Here is an 18,023-nt window from a genome sequence, read left to right on the forward strand (position 1 = left end):
ATTATGTAGCCCAGGCCGGTATGACCCTGACCCTGAGCAGTATCCTACCCTCACCAAGAATGATGCCACAATACAGAGACAAAATGACCAGCTTTAATAATTGGATTACTGGTGTCATTCTAAGGGATCCAATGTCTGTCTGCCTGGGATGACATGCTTGACCTTGCACCTGTCACCCTGGCTTCCGGATATTGGCAAAGGCTCTGCCACCCCATAGTGCCTTTTAGGCAAGGCTCAAATGATAAACCTACCGCCCTAGAAAACAAAAATGGAGAAAAACTAAGGGTAATACTGCTCAATGCCAGAAGTCTAAACCTCAAGATGCACCGAAGCCCTCCTCAGTATGGAGAACATTGATGTTTGTGCTGTGACTGAAACCTGGTTCAAGGCTCCTGAGAGCACCCCAGCACTATCAGGTTATACCTCATATCATGAAAGGAGTATCCATATTCATAAAGGATACCCACACCTCCAGGTTAGTGATCGGAGACCATCCAGGTGCAATTAACCATAGGTAAAACTGCCCTACAGTTTGTAACATGCTACAGACCACCTTCTCAAACTCAGGAAACCCACACAGCCTTCCTGAAGACACTGGAGAGTATAAATGTCTCTCCAAACACCATCATATTGGGTGACTTCAACTACCCAAACATAGACTGGGAACATTACTCAAGCCCCAACACCCTAGCCCAAAGGTTCCTTGAGTTCATAAACTCAAATGCTATGGAACAACTAGTCACCATTCCCACAAGAGGAGAAAATATACTAGACCTGATCATCACAAACATGGGGACTCATTGGTGAGATCAGACCATAAATTAATCTCACTGGAGATCCACATCCTGCCCCCACCCCCAGCAAAAGACCACAGTGAAGAACTTCTCAAAAGCAAACTTCACACTTCTTAAGACTGGAGTGGTATCCTTCAAGGCCCCCGAGCCAGTGGAAACCACAACCCACACTGCTGAAACCCTTACAAATGCCTTCTACGAGCACCTCCAGGAATGTATGGATCAAGCAATCCCTAATAAAATCAAGACCCTTTCCACCAAAGGCAGGCGCCTGGTCTGGTGGACTCCAGCCATAAACAAACTCTACAACAAGAGGAGAAAGCTACTACATGACAGAGCAAAATCCTTAAATGGGAAGGCATCTCTGATCAATACTAGCAAAAACTACGATCACTCATAAAATCATCCAAGGCCAACTTTGAGAGAAAAATCGCTAATGACACAAAAGACAATCATAAAGCCTTCTTTAGCTATGTTAGAAACCTGGGTGGAAACTCCCAGATATGCTCAGAATTAGTCCAAAATGATAAAAAATCACTGAACCCACAGACATTGCCAACATACTGGCAGACAGGTTCAGTGCAAAAAGGAGAAATATCTATCCCACCAGAGTCTAGCCTCCCAAACATCTCAGATGCCCAGGTGAGAGCTGCTCTCTAAAGCAAAACACAGCATCAATGGGACCGGACGGTGTCCCCGGATGTGTGCTAGAACTCAATGAGGAACTAAACCCACACATAAGGCTGCTGTTTAATCTTAGCCTTACTACAGGATCGACCCACACTCCAAAAATGGCGACGGCAACTGTGGTCCCACTCCACAAAGGCGGTGCTTCTACGGACCCTGGAAATTACCGCCCATAAGCTTGATGAGCCTTGTCTGCAAAGCTATGGAGAGGATCATAATGGAACTCATAAATAAAGACATTGGGGACCTACAGACACTGGATCCTACCCAATTTGGCTTTGTCAAGGGCAGATCCTGCCTCTTGAACTTGAAACAGTCACTAAGGCCATTGATGAGGGTAAGGCAGTTCACACAGCCTACCTTGACACCCCACTCGGGCATCATAGAAAAGCTCACCAGCTTAGATGTAAACCCATATGTCACAAGATGGGTTGCAAACTGGCTCAAGGACAGAACACACAGGGTTAGAGTTGCTGGTGCCATGTCAGACTTGTCCCTCAGTCCTGGGCCCCCTCTTGTTCGGCATTTATTTTTCTGAAGTGCAGGCAAACATAGGGGGATTATGGTTAACAAAATTTGCAGATGACTGCAAACTGGGCACCATAATTGACACTCCATCAGACACAGACATCCTCCAGAAAGGTCTCATAGAAATGGATAACTGGTGCCAGAGCCATGGCCTTAAGCTAAATGCCAAAAAATGTATAGTCATACCCTTTGGGAAAAACAAGGTAACCCCTAATTACCACATAGGTGGTACTCCATTAAACACGGAAGAAGTTATCAGGGGACCTGGGGTAACCTCTCTTTTGACACTCACATTGCCAAAGTGGTTAGGAAGACCTTCTACATTGCCCACCTGATCATGAAGGGATTCACATCCAGATCAGGAGAGGTCATTGTACCCTTGTACTCTTCACTTATCAGACCAATGATTGAGTACAACGCCCCATTCGGAATGTACCTTATCCGACACCTGCAGCAGTTGGAAAGACCCCAAAAGTTCCTCACCAAAAGGATAAAGGGGCTCAAACATATGTCATACGATGCCCGACTGAAGAAACTCCAGCTCTATTCAGTCGCATACTGTCTGCTCAGAGGTGATCTGTGCCTGACATACAAGGCCATGTCCAACCCGAATTAATGGACATGCTCCACCTCAAAAATCCAAATCCACCAGAGCCACGAGCAAGAGACTTAAACCTCAACACGGATATAAATAGGGCGTGCTGGAGGGACAGATTCATCACCCAGAGACTCCCTACACTATGGAACAGAATCCCAGTCCATGTGAGGCAGAGCCCCTCACTGACTCTGTTCAAGAGAAATCTTGACGAGTGGATGGGAGAATCATCTCTGTATCACTGCTGGACAGAGGCACAGCAAATTAATGGGTATAGTATTCTCATCCTAAGGGGTGGTGAAAGCCACACACACTCTGGCTAGGCTTATAAATGCCCTAGGGCAGATAGCCTAGTATGAACCTATGAACCTATGAACCTATGTAACATACCAGCCTCAATCAAATGGGATAGTGGAAAGATTGAACATAATTTTAAAGGACAGGTTAAAAAAGATGTGCATTTACCTAACATTTTTATGGGGATCAGATCAATACCCAAATGCAAGATGAGTATATCCTATATGAGGTGATGACAGGCAGAAAGATGCCACTACAGCTCCCTTTTGATCTGGAGGTCCACTGAAAGAGATCACTGTTGGAGGCAGCAAAGCATCAGCAATGGTTGAAAGACCTGCAAGAAATATACCAAGGCATGACCAGAAAACAAAAAAGGTATGAAATACCCACTCAGCATTGTAATGGTACACTTTTATTGTAAAAGCAAAAGACGCAATAAAAATATACATTAAACACGTCATGGTAAAAAAGTTCAGTAAAACTGGTCCATGGGATAGTAACTGCCAAGGACCTTTTGAAGTAAAGGAAAAAAAGGACCTTTAGTCCTAAAAGTGAGCAATGTGAAAAAGCCTTTAAAAACATTCTTGTACATAGTGTAAAGTAATATGTCTGGGAATTAAGAAAAGTAGCAAAACTATTAGAAAGCTTAGCTAATGCTAATATGGGGCTATTTCTGACATTACAAAATAAATGATGGCAATGTGAACAGTCATATTGCAGAACTGCATGCCAGTTGATTTTGTGTTTGCATCACAGGGAGGGACTTGTGCCATCATGGGAGTTGAATGCTGTATGGATAGTCCAGTAAAATCCAGACACCAGGATTTAATAAACTCCATGAAGGCTTCATGTACAGCCTACATAGAATGTATCAGTGTATACGGCCACAGTTCCCCATCGGCAGCTCGCCATACAAATTAATAATTAATTATGGTGCGCACTTTAGGGAGGTCACAGCTACACAGATATTGAATCTGTATAAGACTGACAGTGCAGCCACACACCTTTCAGCCCACTCACCTTGGCTGAAAGGTGTACAAGACATTTTATTTCATTAAATTGCATTTTAATTTTTTTCCAATTATGTGCTTGTTTGCGTGGTATGGTGGGGGTTGCTTAGCTATGCTTAGCTTTGCACAGATATACATCGGACATCTGCTAGACATCTAAAGATATAAACCACATACATTCAATGTTAATAAATATTTTATTTATTTTCTTTTTGTGCTTGTTTGCTCAATGCGGAACTTTACTGAGGTAGGCATAGCGAGGAGTACATAAGCAGTAGATATCCACTAGACAGCTAAAAAGAAAAACTGGATGTATTCAATTGTTATAGGTCTACTGTGCTTAGCAACACACAAACCCACATGGCAAAGCTGAGCTATGCTTACAGGCACCTTCATAGTATATCTGAAGACATCCAATTCCCTTCACTATCCCAGTGGCTAGATAGGTTGAGTCATGATCTACAGTGTAGTAGGTCCTGGGTTTGCATCCTGGCTAGTAATGCTTTTATATATAGTGCTGTGAAAACTGTGTCAGGTGACTGAAACATCAGTTGACTCTAAATAAATTGTTACATTTAGAAATAGTTATAAAAGCTGTGCAATGCTGATAAGCAATTACACATGGTCAATAGTCTTTTACAGTTTGTGCATTGCTAAGCTCCACTTAAACATGGATTGTGTGAGTTTGCATGATGCAAAGCAACATGGAGCATTTTTGAATGATGTGCAAGGACAGGAATGCAGCCTATATGAAGTCTAAGTAAACTTTATTATCACTTCAATTCACACAAGTGCAAACTGAGTGAAATTACATCTCTTCAGATTCAATATGCATACAACACAGACTACATTTAACATGACAATAATACATAAAATTCTATAGACACAGATGACAAAACAATACATATTTGCATTATTGCACTGATTTAACACACTGTCACTCATTGATAGGCTATTAGCTTATTTTCCTGGAAAAATGCACTTAAGTGATAAACTTAAGGCCTACAGTTATATTGCACAGTACAACAGTTCAGTTTGATTACTGCTGACTTTGAGTCTGGGTGTAGGTAAGACCTTGTTACATAATGCACTACAGAGATTTTTCAGTATTGTTGGATTACTGCCTTAATGTCCAGTGTGAAGGATACTGTTCATAGAGTTCAGTAACCTGATGTTTAGTGGAAAGAAGCTGTTTCTGAATCTCATAGTTTTACAGTGTATGCATTAAAAGTGCCTTCCTGATGTTATATGAGAGAACAGCTTGTAAACAGGATGAGTGATATCCCTGGTAATTTTCCTTGCCCTGCTGAGGCATCCAGACATTTGCAGGTCTTGTGTATATGGGAAGGGAGTTCCTGATAAGCTGTTTGTCAGTATACTTTTGATGATGCCCCTGTAGAAGGTTGTGAGAGCCATTGATGGTAGCTTTGCTTCAACCTTCACAAGAAGTGAAGCCATTGGTGCACTTTCTTAATGATGGCATTTGTGTTGGCTGACCATGTCAAGTCTTCTGCAATGTACACCACCAGAAATTTTGTGCTTTTTACTCTCTCACTGTTTCTTCATTGATTACGAGTGGATAGTGCTCTCTGCTGCTTGGTCTTGTTGACATTTAGTGCAAGATTATTGTTATAACACCAACTTATGAACTGATTCACCTCCTCTCTGTAGACTGTCTCATCATCATTCCTGATGAGGCCCACAAGTGTCGTATCATCTGAAAATGTGATGATATGGTTTGAGCTGTGTTTGGCAGTACAGTCGTGGGTTAGTATGGTGAGAAGCAAGGGGCTTAGGACACATCCCTGTGAGACTCCAGTGTTCAGGGTGATGCTCTCTGATGTATTCTTGCCTACACACACCTTCTGGGGTCTATCTTTAAGAAAGTCCAGAATCCAGTTGCATAGTGGAATGCTGATGACCAGTTGAACCAGCTTTCTGATCAGATTTTGCAGGATGACTATTTTGAAAGCTGAACTGAAGTCGATGAAAAGTAGCCTCACATATCTATTCTTGTTCTCCAGGTGGTCCAGCTTTAAGTGGAGTGCCAAAGAAATAGCATCTCCTGTGGAGCGATTGGGTCTGTATGCAAACTGGATTTGATCAAAGTCTGCAGGTAATTTGGATGTTATTACATCTTTGACCAGTCTTCCAAGGCCAATAGGTGGGAATTTCATATCATTCCTTGGAGTCTGACCTTGACTGTGGGTATGACTGCTGGAGTTGGTGAGGGAGTGTGTTTTAGGGCACAAAAGTAGGGTGTGAGGAGTCCAGGGTTTTTATTAGACTCCTCGTATGACACCACAAACCTCAGCTGTTGCAGGGTGATTACCAGGGCTCAGTTTGCAAGTCTGGGGCCTGGGATAATTTGGCTAGGGACATTACCAGTGCAACTGGTATACCACGCACTGGTGAGCAGTGTCGTCATCACTATGATGACCTGAAACATAGGAAAAAGGGAATCTTGGAAACCAGAGTCCAAGAGGCTAGGGATGGGCACACCCCACAGATATGAAAGTATGTTTTCCAGTAATTTCTAAATATACAAGCTGAATCTATGCAAAACTGGTGTGCTTAATGGTTTGTATCTCTTACCACAGCTGCAGAAGAGTTGGTGGGGTAGTCTGGACAAAGGCATTGACCACTGCCTCCACAGGAGCAGTGAAGGTTCAGTGCTGACAGTCCCGTGGGTGAAGACTTGAGTCACACTGCTACAGTGTCTGACATGCATGGGACTGGGATTCCACAACAGCCTCGCCAACCAAGGTTTTCACCTTCTCTTGTGTCACACACCAACCCTGTCTGATATCTTGTCTGTCTTGTCTGTCTGCAATGTACAGTCCCACAGGGCATTTGGCCAGAATGAGGCAAGTGTGTCATAAGTAAGAAAATTATCAAAGTAATAACTTAATGCATAATTTTATAATACAATAAAGTAAATGCAAATTTTGCAGTCTTTTAACAGTCAGGTATAAAATACCTGAGACATCATACATCTTTATTAATGTGTCAGTGCATATGTGAAATGGTAAAGCAAGTTAAAGCAAGTAAGCGTGCAGTACTGTGTAGCAAAGCTTCACACCATCATTTAATGTTATGGTCTGCCAAAATTAAGAGTAGCTGTTCTGGTCTGCTCATTGTCTGAAATATGCTGTAGGTTGCACTCAATAAATGAGCAGGGTATATGGGTAAGTTAGCAGACATCCTAGGCAGCTATCGATGTGTGTAAATGCCACATTTGAAGCAACATTACTCAATAAAGTTTAAAAGGAGATAATTAATGTTTTCAAATAAAGTGTGCAGTATTCCTGTAGTCACTGCTTGTGGGTTCTAATCCAACACCAGACAGATGATAAATGTGAAGTACTAAATAATGTGCCAACATATGACATACATAACAGCAGTGCAGTACCCAGATTAAGGGTCAAGCTTACATTCTGCTCATTTTGTCTGAAATATGCTGTAGGTTGCAATTAATAAAGGAATAGGGTAAATGTGTAAGTTAATGCAACTCCTACACAGCTATGCATGTTTGTAAATCAAGATTTTAAATAAAATACATCAATAAAGTGTAAAAGGAGATGCTGCTCTGATAATTTAAGATTTTCAAATAAAATATACAGTATTCCTGTATTCACTGCTTGTGTGTTCTAATCCAACACCAGTCAATTGATAAATGTGAAGTAATAAATAATGTGCCAACATATGTCAGAAACAAATGTAGTATAATACCCAGATTAAGGGTCAAACTTGTGTTCTGATTTTGTCTGAAATATGCTGTAGATTACACTCAGTAAATGAACAGGGTATACAGGTAAGTTAACTGAAGTCCTAGACAGACATCCACGTGTGTAAATGTCAGATTTGAAGTGACATTAACCAATAAAGTGTAAAAGGAGATGGTGCTTTAATAATTACTTTTTTCAAATAAAATGCTCAGTGTTCCTGTAGTCACTGCTTGTGGGTTATAATCCGACACCAGACATGGCTATGCATGTGTGTAAATGCAAGATTTGACAACATGAATCAATAAACGTTTCAAAGGAGACAGTGGTCTGAAAAAATTATTTTTTAAAATAAAACATTCAGTCTTCCTATAGTCACTGCTTGTGGGTTATAATCCCATGGCCACCAAATGAGAAATGTCCAGCTGTCTAGTGTAATTAGTGTACACAGACATACCTCTCAACTGGCACGATTTTTGCAGAATGTAATGACTACCGCCCATTATGTCTGGTCCTTCAATTTGCAGATACATGACATTACTTGGAATGCAATTTAATGGCAAATCTGTTATCAGAACACCTTGTTACTAATGTATGAGCACACTATGTAAAAATGTTCCCTGTCAATGTGCCTTTGTACCACCATTTTGTATGGCTTGGCCCATAATGCCTCATGCTAACAGGTTGACAGGTATGGATGTGCATCATCATCTATACAATATAAGCAGTCAGTGTTCTCACAAGTCAAATCGAACATATCTAGAAGTATGCAGTAGTAGTCCGTGTAGTTATATTATCTGTAAAGTTACTAATGTTCTTTTCTCTCTCACCCCACCACTTCTCTTCTTTTATTTAATTATATTTATTATTATTATAATTTGATATTATCAAATTATTTGTAATTACCTCTTATGCTGACCTTATGTACAATTAGTATTGCTTTGCTGTTTAAAAAAATATTTACGTTATTTATTGTGTTCCTTGTTATATTATTTTCAATTTCTTTTCTTGATGTACTGGAAAATATTAGGGTTCAACCAAACACCCTAATAATGGGCGACTTCAACTACCCCACCATTAACTGGGAAAACTACTTGTGTACCAACTCCTTAGCTCAACGCTTTCTGGAATTCATAAACTCCAATGCCCTAGATCAACTTATCCACATCCCCACCAGGGGCAACAATATCCCAGACCTAGTCATTACCAACATGAGTGACTGGTGTTCCACACCTGAAGTCAACTCCTCGTTGGTCCAATCCAACCATAAGCTAATCACCCTTGATATCCACATCCCGCCCCCACCCCCATTAAGGAAACCATGGTAAAAAAATTTTCCAAAGCCAACTTCATGCTTCTTAAGACAGAAGTGGTGAACTTCATGACATCCATGCAGATGGACAACACAGTTACAACTGTTGAATCCTACACAAATGCACTCTATAAGCACTTACACGAGTGCATGGATCGTGCTATCCCAAACAGAACCAGGACGCTATCCTCCAATTCGGTGGTCCCCTGCCATAAACAAACTGTACAACAGAAGGAAGAAACTGTTGCAAAAGAAAGTAAAATCCCATGAGTGGAGGAGCTCTCTGGTCAGCCTCAGTAAGAAGCTGAGATCCCTTATAAGATCCTCCAAAGCTAGCTACGAAAACAAAATTGCCACTAAATCTAAGGTCAACCACAAAGCATTCTACAGCTATGTCAAGAATCTAGATGGCAACAACCAGATCTGCACTGAGTTACAGCACAAAGGCATGAAAATTACAGAACCAACTGATATTGCCAACATCCTGGCAGATCGGTTCACTGCTAACTTTAACCCCCTCTCACTCCCTAAAGGGCCCATATCTATACAGGAAGAATGCAGAGTCCCTGTAATCACAACTATGCAGGTAAAAGCTGCACTCTCTAAAGCCAAAAACACAGCATCCATGGGACCGGACAACATCCCAGACTGCATTTTACATGAACTTCAGAACGAACTGGCTCCCCACTTAAGCACCATGTTCAATAATAGCCTCGCATCAGGCTTTGTGCCCACTGAATGGCACACAGCAACAGTTATCCCACTCCACAAAGGGGGAGCCACCACTGATCCTGGGAACTATCGACCTATTAGCCTGATGAGTCTGGTCTGCAATGCCATGGAACGTATCATCATGGAACTCATAAACAAATACATTGGTAACCTCCAAACTCTGGTTTCTGAAAGGCAGATCATGCCTCCTGAACCTGATCAACTTCTTTGAAACAGTCACCAAAGCCATGGATGAGGGTAAGGTGGTTCACACAGCCTATCTTGACCTTGCCAAGGCTTTTGACACCATCCCCCATTCTGGAATTATAGCTAAACTTACTAAACTAGGTATAAATCCTTACATCACAAGATGGGTTGCCAACTGGCTCACTGACAGAACCCACACTGTAAAAGTTGCAGACTCCAAATCTGACCTCAAGGCAGTGACAAGTGGAGTGCCACAGGGTTCCATCCTGGGACCTCTCCTGTTTGGTATCTACTTCTCTGAAGTACAGGCTAACACAGAAGGCCTCTGGCTGATGAAGTTCACAGATGACTGCAAACTAGGAGCCATAGTCAAGTCCCCAAATGATGTGGATATCCTACAGAAGGGCCTCACTGAGACAGATGCCTGGTGTCAGAGCCATGGCCTCAAGCTCAATGCCAAAAAGTGCAGTGTAATCCTCTTTGGTAAAAACTCTGTACCCATGAACTACCACATAGGCAGCAATTGACTTAACACTGAATGCGTGATAAGAGACCTTGGGACCCAGGTGGACAGTAGTCTCTCCTTTGATAGTCACATCACCACAGTAGTCAGAAAGTCCTTCTATGTGGCACACTTCATCATAAAAGGGTTCTCATCCAGGAAAAAAAGAGGTCATCATTCCCCTCTACTCGTCACTCATTAGACCCATTATAGAGTACAATGCCCCTTTTGGAATGTACCTCACAAGACATCTGCAGCAGCTGCAAAGGCCACAGAAGTACCTCACAAAGAGGATTACTGGCCTCAAACAAATGCCCTACACTGGCCACCTCAAAAAAACTCCAGCTTTACTCCGTAGCATATCTCCTACTCCAAGGTGATCTCTGCCTAACATATAAAGCTATGTCAAACCCAGAGCTGTTGGACATGCTACACCTAAAGAAATCCCAATCCCTCCAAGCTACATGCTCTAGGGACCTAAACCTTGTCACCACAATAAACAGGACACGCTGGAGGGATAGATTCCTGTCTCAGAGACTTCCTATACTCTGGAACAAGCTACCCATCTATGTCAAGCAAAGTTCTTCATTAGCACTCTTCAAGAAAAATCTTGATGAGTGGATGGGAAATAGGAAATACATCCCGGGTATCACTTCTGTGTCTCTGTTGGACAGTGGCACAGGAAAATAACTTTCTTGGGTGGCGTAAGCTATGGTACCTTGCTAGCTAGGCTTACGGAGGCCCTTGGGCTGATAGCCTAGTACCTACCTATGAACCTATGAACCTATTTGTTTCCATTACTAATCATTATGTTATCTTATGTTATTAATTGTATTTGTTTGGTTATGTTTATTTTTAATTTACCACAGAATGAAAAGGTAGGCCAGTTCCCAGTGATCCACCTACCTTGCCCCCCCGCCAAGACACCAAGGCCCAGCACGTCTGGGCCACAGCTTGGTGGCTCCTCCTCTGCTGCCCCTGCACTACCTTGTCCATCAGGTAGTTCCATCCCACAGGCTGGGGGTGGTCCTCCTTCTAGGAGTGGAGGCAGAAGGGGTGCTTTTGTCACCCGTGATAAACTGCCAGGCATGGTGTGTTGGCTGCGGTGCATGCCAACGCCAGATGGAGAGCATGCTGTTCATCCTGTTGGGGTAGTCTGTCCCAAGGCAATGACCACTGCCTCCACAGGAGCAGTGAAGTTTCAGTGCTGACAGTCCCATGGGTGAGGACTTGAGTCACACTGCTACTGTGTCTGTCATCCATGGGGCTGGGATTCCACAACAGCCTCCCTAACCACGGTTTTCACCTTCTCTTTTGTCACACACCAACCCTGTCTGCTATCTTGCCTGTCTGCAAAAGCTTCCTCACCTTCCCAACTTAGCTCATCCACACATACCTATGTCCCTTCCTCAACATTCCACTCTCGAATGAAAAAAAAAATTAAAATGGGCACCTGTCCCAAAAAATAAATATCGTCCAATACATAGCCCTCCATTTCACACACGTGTTCACTGGACACACTTAGTTTTTTCCAACTGGCTTGACAATGCACTTATGCTGTCATCGCTGAGGGTGACACTCCAAATTCAGCTAAAAAAAACTATTAAAGTGCACAGTTGCTGTGGTATAAGAAATGGATAGCTATAGTTCTTTCCTATACTCTTCCTGCACATACCTACCTGCCTTTCACTATGTTTCCCCCTGCTTGCACCCCATTTCACCACTGACCTATCTCCCTATTTTTCTTTACTTTAAAGAATTTTTGTGTAATGCTGCACAATATGCAACATCGCTAAGCTAAGCTAAATGGCGGTATATTGATATATGTATTTGAAAAAACAGTAATCATGTTCAAAAATTACACCTGCACCCTATTTTGAACCGAGGACCATTGCACCTGCAGAACAGTGCATCAACCACCAAGCCACACATCCAGTGGAGTAACGCAGGCGTTTTTAAGCAAAATACAACACTTATCATGTTCCCATCATTAAGCATGTTTAAGTGATACTGCACATCGTGCTGCATCTCACAAATCAGCTATAAGATTAATGGAAAAATACACCTGCTGTAACACTGACTCCATAGCTCAATCCGCTAAATGCTTTGAAAGCATTCATCTTTGATCCACATGGTTCTAGGTTCAAATCCAGTTATGTCTAACATTTAAAATACATGTATGTGTACATCACCAGTATAAATTCTGATATGTATGACTGTCACATCCCCTATTTAACCACCCAAAGCAGTACAGTTTGAATGCCTGCTTCTAAATAATGGCAAAGCATAGACCACATTTAAACTATTCATATCACAACCCTAGAAAGTGCATAGAATGTCAGGTCATGCATTAGTATGAATTCCCAGAGGATTTTGAAGCATGTAATTCAAATTAGGCACAGTCATATCAGACTGCAACCCACAATAATTTGCTTGTGATAGTACAGACAACCTCAGCTGCATAACATATATATATATGCAACATAACATACATAAGCAGGTCATGCTAGAAGCAAGGGTTGCCAGCACACATGTTGCAGATGACGGCCATGACATAACACATGACTTGGCAGTTATCTGACTATTTGACATAATGGTTAATGTACCCCCTACCCTGCTGTAGGATACACCAAGCATGTTTCCTTTTACTCTGTTAATGATACCTTTGGCTAACATACTTACCTTAAACATATGCCTTACTTTCCAGTGGGATGGGTTCCCTTAATCTGGCTCTGGCTGTACACCAAGGTTGCCACAGGTCCCACAGTCCCTACACATTCTGCATCCTCTCTAACTATGCTTATTGCCTGCAGCAGCTTCAGGCTGTAGCACATTACATCTGTATGTAACAAGTAGCTGCTACAAACATTCTCTCTGTGCTGACATAATCTCTACCCCAGTAATTCCCACCCTAAAATGTGAGAAAGGGGATGGAATCTAGATTGAGGCCTTATATATTGTTAAGTAGTTGCATGGGATTGGCAGATTATACTGAAAATCAGCTGTGTATGTTGCATGTAGTATTCCTGAACCACAGATTGGTTCAGAGGCAATCATCTGCTAATGAGAACCATCTTAAAAAAGCAAACACCTGTCTAAGGGAACCAGTGTGTATGAGAGTTAGTTTGTATGGTTAACTCATTCACACAGTACTCATATAACTGTATCTTTCAACAGAGGAGTTTTGTACTCTATCAGGTATATAACCATTTTGTTTCCAACATGATGCATATGTATGAATATACTTAGGGGAAATGGGGATTACATCAGTAAGTCTTTGTTAGAACTGTACTGCAGACATGGCATTGATCTCCAGCTGTGTTACACCTACAGAGGATGTACAGTACAGCACGGGTATAATGTTGTGTGTTAACTAGATACACAGGTCTCACAAATGCTTCCTTTGTTAGCAGTTGTAGTAGTACCCTACTATTTCATTGGTACTTTCGTTTATAAATATGTTATGGGTGGGCGTTTCCCTGCTATGGGGCACACTACACTGGACTCCTGTTTTTGTTGTGTGATCATACGTGAGTATCTGCTATGTGACAAACATGAGTGGGTCACTGTTGCTACTATCATAGTTGCTTCCCTAACCTTTGTATGTTTGGCACATTGTTGATTAAGAGATGTGTAATCAAGCGGGCAATGCTAATAGGCTTCCTTTATTGCCATCTCTCTACATGCTGTACTCCCATGTATGTGATCCTGATGTGTTCTCATTTATTTGCATTTCAGGAGATAACTTGCATGCCAGACATCATGCACCTTTCACTGAGTCAGAAAATGACCTCATTATGGAGTCCTTGAAACAAAACTACCAAATCCTGCTGTCCAGAGGGAGGGCAACTAGGCAAGAGCGTGCAGCCTTGCGGGATAAACTGCTGCACAACATTAATGCTGTGGGTCACCAGAATCGCACATATGAACAGGTGCGACACAGTTCCACCAACATGATTAACTCAGCACACAAACATGCAACAGATGTGGCCAGGGATTGTCAGGTCACTGATGGTGGGCCTGCAGCAGAACAACCTCTGTCAGCCATAGAAGAATTCCTAGTGAACCTTGAAACACAGGACATCTCCCAGGCATCCATCACCCAATATGTCATGGATGTAGCTGCAACCATTTCCACTCAAGAGGAGCATCCAGGTATGCTTAGTTGGATCAGCATTGGAATACTTTAGCATTCAGTGTGTCATGGTGCATATAAGTTTAACGTGGGTGTCGGGTGGGGAGGAGGTTAACTGCAGCTTTAAGCTCATGCACAGATTGTGACCCACATACCTGTTAACATAGCAGCTAGTATAAATGTGAGATATTTGGATGCAATACCCCTGTTATACTGTAACATGTACTGCTTTTACATTACCTCTCCTTCAAACTTTTACAGGACCATCAGGAATAGGAAGAGGCTGTGCTCTTGCTGCTGGTAAGCACAAAATGGTTTTGTCACAGATATATATTTAGTTCACTGTATTCACTAAAGTGTCATACCAGGCCTGCTGGCTGGACTGATGTGCTGTCTGCATGACTGCTAACTGTACAGATATTTCCTGACTATACACCGTTTAGACTTCTACCCATGCCTTGTAGGTGTGACCACAGTGATTGATTTGACAGCATTGTTAGGACATCACAGATTGCCATATCTGTCAGCTGTATAGAGTTTTGCATAATGTCAACAGTGTACATAATTTACGTTTTGCTCATGAGATTCTTGTTTAAAGAACTGTTATTTCCAAATAATTACAGATTTGGGTTAGAAAATAATGTCCTTCTGTCCTACTTTATGAGGTTGTGGGTTATACAAGTGTGTAATAGTGACTGCAGTGTATACAGCTTAACATATATTGCAACATAGTACTGCACAGCATAGTAGTGCAGGTATTAAAGTAATGCTTTTCACTTTTTATCACAGGTGACCACGGATGTTGGTCTTTGTCACCTTCACAACCTGATGCATCTCTTCCGACTCTGATGATGATGATGGTGGCCAAAGTGAGGCACAACTGGGAGTTGGAGGGGTTGAATCTGACACAGAGGTTAACATCCCTCATCTGCCCTCATTACCAACATACACAGCTAGTTTGCCTATGCATACCCAGTGCCCTGTGGCCACAGATATTGGACAGTTGGAGGGTGCGGACATTGAACAGGGAAGTGTGGCTACTGTGGCTGCAGAGACTGTTGGCACCGACCTTGGTCAAAATAGTTGGTGAGGTTCCACACAGGTGGATTGATAGGGGTTGCTCACAGGAGACATGCTGTCCCTCCAACACCTGTTGCAGGTGTCTCATCTTGTGTCACTCAGCATATGTTTAGGGGCATCATGGAGGCACAGGCACATTCAGAAAGGAACTCCAGGTGAATGCTCAGGGTTATGGATGCAGCACAGTCTGACATCCATGACTGCCTCCACTGTGTTGTTGATACCCTTGAACAGTTGACTGACAAGGTGGAAAGATGTTTGAGACAGATCGCACACTACCTGCCTTGGAACACAACTTGTCTGTAATGGAACATCTGGTTGGAGTTTAGTATCAGCCTCATGGAAGTAGGTCACCGACGGCATCTGCTGAGAGTCAACATGGCTGTGCATAATCACACTCCAGAGTGGCAGTACATTCATTGCTCCAGAGAAGAGTGGGCTGTCCACACCCCATGGTCCTGGGTGTTCCCATAGAGGACACTTTTCCAGTAGATGGCAGTCACCCTCAGGTAGCAGTACAGCATCTGACCTTGGGTGTGGAGGTGCCAGTGCAACTCCTGGCAGAGCCAGTTCACATGTTCAGGGGTGGAGATGATGAACTGTTAGCTGTACCATGCACAGCTCACAGCTGTCCAACATACAGACACATAGGGGTAGCACTGAGCTTGAGTGTGTTCATGCAGACACACACACCACTGTCACATTCAGTTCACCTACAGACACACAATACTACATTTCCATGGTCCATCTTGCCTGCTTCCCTTCCTGACTCACACACAAGCTTGCCAACCTACTGGATCAGCTTAGGCCTCCTACATCCTCCCACAATGCCCCAAGCAAGTGATACCTGTGCCACATCCCTATCATCATCTTTCTGATGGATGCAGGGGAAATAAAGTTGTGTGTCTCTGATGCACAGGGTGACTATCTACATTAATATGAATTTGTTTCATCCAGTGTTGCTTTTGACATGTCACTAGTACTGGTCTATTTCAGAATTTGTACTTTGTCATTTATATTGACTATACCATAATAATGTGTGTACATTAAGATGGATGCTGTTGTAATGGCTGTATAGTCACACAATGACAGGTGTTACATGGAAATGTTTAAGTTTCACTTTCAGGATTATGTAGGACACACCTATGGGTACACATCTACAATCAACCAACAGCGTCAGAACACAGAACTGAATGTCAGCATAGAAGACAATTGTCATCAGAAAGGTAACACAGTTTAGGTTCCAGGGTTCATAGCTAGGTACTAGGCTATTAGCCCAAGGGCCTAAGTAAGCCTAGCCAACAAGGTTCCCTGACTTACACCACCCAAGAAAGTCATTTTCCTGTGCCCCAGTCGAGCAGAGCCACAGAAGTGATCCCTGGGGTGTATTTCCTATTTCCCATCCACTCATTAAGATTTTTCTTGAAGAGTGCTAATGAGGAACTTTGCTTGACATAGATGGGTAGCTTGTTTCAGATTATGGGAAGTCTCTGGGACAGGAACCTATCCCTCCAGCATGTCCTGTTTATTGTGGTTACAAGGTTTAGGTCCCTAAAGAGTGTAGCTCAGAGGGATTGGGATTTCTTTAGGTGCAGCATGTCCAACAGCTCTGGGTTTGACATAGCTTTATATGTTAGGCAGAGATCACCTCAGAGTAGGCGATATGCTATGGAATAAAGCTGGAGTTTTTTGAGACGGTCAGTGTAGGGCATCTGTTTGAGGCCAGTAATCCTCTTTGTGAGGTACTTCTGTGGCCTTTCCAGCTGCTGCAGATGTCTTGTGAGGTACATTCCAAAAGGGGTGTTGTACTCTATAATGGGTCTAATGAGTGTTGAGTAAAGGGGAACAATGACCTCTTTTTTCCTGGATGAGAACCCTTTTGTGATGAGGTGTGCCATGTAGAAGGATTTCCTGACTACTGTGGTGATGCTGTGTATTTGGCTTTAGAAAGTGCAGCTTTTACCTACATAGTTTTGATTACAGGGACTCTGCATTCTTCCTGTATAGATATGGCCCTTTAGGGGATGAGAGGTGGGTAAAGTTAGCACTGAACCTATCTGCCAGGATGTTGGAAATATCAGTTAGTTCTGTAATTTACATGCCATTGTGCTGTAACTCAGAGCAGATCTGGGTGTTGCCATTGAGATTCCTGACATAGCTATAGAATGCTTTGTGGTTGTCCCTAGAAGCAGTGGTGATTTTGTTTTCATAGCTAGCTTTGGAGGATTCATATAAGGGATCTCAGCGTCTTACTGAGGCTGACCAGGGAGCTCCTCCACTCTTGGGATTTTACTCTCTTTTGCAACAGTTTCTTCCTTCTGTTGTAGTTTGTTTATGGCAGGGGACCACCTTATTGGCTTCCTTTTTTGGAGGACAGCATCTTGGTTCTGTTTGGGATAGCACGATCCATGCACTCATGTAAGTGCTTATAGAATGCATT

The sequence above is a fragment of the Protopterus annectens genome, chromosome 14.part0 (assembly GCF_019279795.1).
Source record: "Protopterus annectens isolate FY-2018-M chromosome 14.part0, PAN1.0, whole genome shotgun sequence".
Taxonomy (NCBI): Eukaryota; Metazoa; Chordata; order Ceratodontiformes; family Protopteridae; genus Protopterus; species Protopterus annectens.